At 44.2% G+C, this 5419-nt stretch overlaps 1 long non-coding RNA gene across 1 annotated transcript; it reads right to left on the bottom strand.

Annotated features, from left to right (window-relative positions):
- Window positions 1-213: 213 nt before the first annotated feature.
- LOC140218858 (uncharacterized) lies at window positions 214-3495 on the bottom strand. The gene is made up of 2 exons (XR_011895051.1): window positions 3407-3495; window positions 214-380 (listed from the first exon to the last, which is right to left on the bottom strand). It is a non-coding gene; the product is annotated as an uncharacterized lncRNA (long non-coding RNA).
- Window positions 3496-5419: the final 1924 nt, after the last annotated feature.

The following is a 5419-nucleotide window of genomic DNA, read 5'->3' as shown; positions in this document are numbered from 1 at the left end:
CTTGATATTCATTGTACGTATTTGATAAATGTCAGAAGTGTGCTGAACAGCATTCAAGTGAACATCTTATTAACTGTGAATTGACAAGTGTTAAGCAACTTTACGTACATTGACATTGTCCATATTCGATTTATGTAATTGTATTGTCCTCTCTGTTATGACCCTCTATGAGGGTTGACAGTATTAATAAATAAATAAATAGACAACGAGGAATGTGGGTAAGAACACTTTATTTTCAGCACACATGTTTTTTTAGTGAACTGCTGTTATACTGCTAAAATCTGCAAATTTAATAAAAGTACACTGCTTTGCTTCATCACTCCATGCTAAGTGCAAGTATCCTGTACCAGGAAGTCAAACCAAGACGTGGGATGTTCAGCCTGTGAAAATAAAAACGAGTTTGAAACATTAACGTGCAAAAACTAAAGCACACTCAAGAAAATAAACACAGCACAGGAACATATCCAATGAATCAGAATTACCTTTGAGAGCAAACATATAGTTTCTATGGCACAGTGAAGAAACCTTATTCCTCCGGCTTTTTTTGTGCGCGAGAAAATATGAAAGTGCATGCGTTCTCCCCATATTGTGTATCTGTCACCTTTTCACACACAACAAAGATGTTGTCTCAATGTGCCCAACTGTCTTTGCATATCCATTTCTCTGCTCTCATACCATGATACCTACAGTTAAAGGCTGTAGCAATGCTTAGCTTGAATGAACCAACACAAGCTACATGCACTGTGCTGTTGAACATGGCATTGTAAGTTAGATTCATGCACAGCACATTCATGTGCCATAAACATTTGATTGTGATTGTAGGCGAGATAAATAAAAAGAAGGTATGTAAATAAGAATATTCCCTAATAAGCTGTGCAAAAGTGCTCTCCCGTTTGGACAGCAGCCGAGCACAGCTGCAGTGAACAAGAAGCCAACTTATACAGCATTTAAAATCTAGGTTCTAAATGTGCTACAGACTTTTCTGAATTCATGCTCGAAAATCTAGGTGTTAAAGGTGACAAACATTTAAACAGGTGTCTATTCGGACTGGTAATGCCATGTGTCACCTAGTTTGATAAAATATGCCATATCACTGGTCTCCCAAGCTACGGCTGCTGTCCAGTTGCAAGTGCAAATCACTCAATTATGTCTAGGGCACGTTTGAGCAAAAGGCAGCCAAGATTACTGTGCCATTGAGATCTATTTCCTGACATCTGATTTCTTCTCAGAAAGCTACCTCTAAAAAAAACCTTCACAACAACATAACCCAAACCTTTCTTGAGTAAAGCCATCACACTGGTCCTTGAACACTAATTACACAGGGGCTCTTTGTGATATAATGTTATGTACATCAGCACCTAACAAAGTACAGGAAAATTTAATAATGGCAGCGTGACAGTACACAAAAAAGTAAAGGGATAAAACATCACACAGGCTGCCATCAGTGTTCATATCTCCATTTCAATGTGGATGTTTTTAGCAGTGAATACATGTTCTCATTAAACTGAGTCATATTATTACAAAAGCGAAGGGCAAGGGTCTTTAAATTCTGAACTGACAAATGTGCTTTATTACGATTCACCGCAATACAGGAGGTGTTTTGCAGTGAACCATCACATAAGGTTTTGGCTAACTACGGCGGGCGTGTCTTGCAGCGAGGCCTCTTGTGTATTGCGGTAAAGCGTATTATTGTGACAAGAGCTAACCTGGTATGTATGGCTTTAGCCAACAAAAGTTCTCAAGACATCATGCATCCTGCCACGAAAATCTGCTTTGATGAGAGTAGAACATTAGGTTCGTCGCTGACAGAAACCATACATTCCAGATTCACGTAACTCTTTCCCAATATCGGCATGCTTCACCGCAACACACAAATATGTTGCGGTGATAACGGTGGTCGAACAGGCTGGTGCAAATGTTTCGACAGGGGAGCGTGAATTCATCAGGGCAACTGCTTTCCTTGGCAGTTTTCATATACGTGAGTCCCCCCAACTCCCAACAGGGCGAGATTTACCTGGACCTTTGCCAAGAGACGTACCGACAAGCGTTTGGTAGTGGCTGGTAGAGATGCAGGAGTCTAAAAAGCGTTGCGAAATTCGGTTCCGTAAGGTTAGCTTCACCGCAATACAAATATGTTAAGCGGTTAGACATACAAAATATTTTGTGGTGAATCATAGCAAGGGTACCTGGCCTTTGATGCAAAGCAGCTTCCCAAGAGGCTCGGTAATCCTGTGGCTAGTTATGCAGTTCCCCGCATGCGAGTGAGTTCCCTGCGTTCGGCGGTTTCCCAGTGACATACAAAATTACATTGATTGACTGTGTTGTAAATGGGCGACGGCACTATATGCTGATGCAAAAGCGTCGTTTCGCTTTCGAAAACTGCGCTCGGCTAAAGAGAACAACCTTGACTCGCATATGACCAAAGCAGTTGAACAGGAAACCACGAAATTACGTAGCTGTTATGGAAGAAATCATCAGCTCAGAAAAAAATGGCCGTGTAAACATGAACTGGCTTACGAGGTCGACAAACCAACGGTTCAAAGCATCACAGCCACGTCCGAAATAGCGCTGAAGGCCGGCCAGTACGCGTAATGTAACAGGAGACGGCAGGTGCACGCGTACATCATTAAGGAACACATATTATTTATGTCGGTGAGAGCGGTCACTCTTCAGTTCTGACATGCTTCAGCGCGTAACACTAGTCTACTGCGGCGAAGCTGACTTCAGGACCCCGATTTCTTCAACTCATCTAGCGAGGCAGGTCCGTTTATCACGCTTGGCGACGTTTGACATTTTCTGCCTTAATTTCGTTTGTTCTTTTTAATTTTCTTATCACAGTGACCCTGTATCACGCAGTAGCAGAGCTAGTGCCGCGTCTTAACTGCGTTAGGAAAGGCAAGCGTGTATGCAGCAGACACGGCGGCATTGGCTCTTGTTTGGAAACTTCAAGAGACGCTTTTCCGCGCAGCGATGTCATTTGTATTAATAAAAGAATGCAGGTGACGATTAAATGAGCAGCAGCAAAGCTGTAAAAAAGCAGTAGTAATGCTGTTCTAAGATCCTCTCGCTCGAGCGAGATGGTCTTAGAAAAAAAGCGCGATGTAACGCGATCTGACGGAGCACCTCGTCATGCCAGTGTTTTCTTACGTCCTCATTCTTTCGCGCATCCTCCCTGAACCAGACTACTGAATGGTTCTGTGCACGCAGTGACGATCCTGACGGAGGCAATACCACTCACATGAGCAGCTCGATATAATATGCCACGGCCCATTCCACATGCCGGCTGCAATTTGACGCGGCCAGGAGGCAAAATATGCGCACAAGGTACCTAAAGGTAACGCATCAAACTGCTCACAGCCCCAATCCTTTATTACACGCATATAGCGTGGAAAGATGAATTACTCACGCTCTAAGTGGGCACGGAATACGGACCGTTTCGCAGGGCAGCCGGCTCCGTAAGACGGCCGCCATGGAAATGAGCGGATGTGACATCATGGGTTATAGCGGACGTGACGCCATGGGTGAACGTAGACATTTCGGGCACTTTTCCTCTGCTGTGCCGCGGGCACAGCAGACACGGCACTTTCTTTATTGGGATTTTGTTGCTTTCCTTATGGAGGACTACGGTGGCTGTGGAGCCGCTATAGATATCTCTCAGTATTTTTACATACGGCTTCTCTACACCCTGATTCCGTGATGCATCCACGACTGCTGAGGTTTCAACAGAATCAAAGGCTTTCTCGTAATCAATGAAAGCTATATATAAGGGTTGGTTATATTCCGCACATTTCTCTATCACCTGATTGATAGTGTAAATATGGTCTATTGTTGAGTAGCCTTTAGGGAATCCTGCCTGGTCCTTTGCTTGACAGAAGTCTAAGGCGTTCCTCATTCTATTTGCGATTACCTTAGTAAATAGTTTGTAGGTAACTGACAGTAAGCTGATCGGTCTATAATTTTTCAAGTCCTTGGCGTCCCCTTTCTTATGGATGGACGTCAGACTCTGGAGTTTTGCAAGACACGTAACGCCACCTGCCGTTGCGAAGAGGCAGTAATTGAGTAGTGCGAAGCCCGACTCCCTTGCTAAGTTGCCTATGCAGATAGCAACTGCGAAACAACGATTTAACTAGATTTTGGTCCATATTGCGAGTGTTTTGCGCATTTAACACCCAGACAGAGAGCTATGAATTTCTACGCTAGTCGGACGCGCCGCCGAAGTGCCATAAAGCGCTTGCTGGCTCACTCTTCAGACTGATGGCGGAAGCGACGGCAACCACGATAGCTCCGCGCGCTACGAAGAAACGCCGCAATCGACGCTACTGTTGTGTTGTAAATTGCCATGAATGTGAAGGACGGAATAATAACGTTCAGTTTTACCGATTTCCATTGCGATCGTGTGAAGGGGAAAGACGAGAGCGCTGGATACGGGCCGTTCAACCTGTTGTTTTATCGGATTACTTGCATTCCCCACAACACAGCGGCTCGCATGAGAAAGTGCGACAATTTTGTTATTCTGTAATTGTGTTGCGTGGCCCTGACGGAGGACCGTGGTAACCATGCGAAAACTCAAGCATCTGCAGCCGCCGCTTCGTTAGTAACAGAAAAAACAACGTTGCGAACCATCCTGCTTATGTACCATCGGTATCTCCACCTTTTAACAGACGTCCGCGTCCGCTTGACTCAACAAGTGGAACGGGGAGATTTGGCAGGTCAGCTTAACCAAACATTTTGGTTCGTTTATGAATTCCAAATCCTGTTCTAGAGCATCGTCGTATCGCGAGCACATTTCTGCATGTCCTGCGCCGATACAACAAGCACGCTTCGCAATGTACTGAGCCTGCTCGACTGCGTTTTTCAACTGTGAGCAATAAAGTTGCTGTATAGGAGCACTGGATGAGTAATTGCGAGGTAACGCATGTGTGTAAAGAAAAAAAATGTCGCGTTTATTTACATTTATTTGTGCGCGCTTGTTGCTCGAAGCGTCTGCGAAAAGTTCAAATTAAGGTACTGAGCGATGCTGTAGCTCCTGCGAGAAAGAAAGATGCAGCGCGTAGGCACTGTAGGAAGCTTACTTTCGTTATGATAGTTGTTTGCTGCCTCGGAAACCGTTTTCTGTCTGCTGCCCTGGAAAAGGCTATTAAAAGATTTGCTCTCTGTAAATAATTGCGAGACAAAACATTACGATAAAATACAGAAAAACTATAGGAGATACTTAAGTCTTGCGTTCAGGACATATTCAATATGAACCAATTTGAAATGCTTAGATTTTTATGCTGATATGCCTATAGACAAACATGATGCTCTCCGTACTTGCGAGTTGCAGCACGCCGAAATAACACTTGAGACTTTATTTTATATTGTACACGTACTTCGCCCTGCTGAGCTTCCTTTCCGACGCGTGGATAGGCGGAAGAAGTTT

This window comes from Dermacentor andersoni, chromosome 6 (genome assembly GCF_023375885.2).
Source record: "Dermacentor andersoni chromosome 6, qqDerAnde1_hic_scaffold, whole genome shotgun sequence".
Classification (NCBI taxonomy): domain Eukaryota; kingdom Metazoa; phylum Arthropoda; class Arachnida; order Ixodida; family Ixodidae; genus Dermacentor; species Dermacentor andersoni.
Note: the sequence above shows the minus strand (reverse complement) of the source record. Positions and strands in the feature narration are given on the sequence as shown.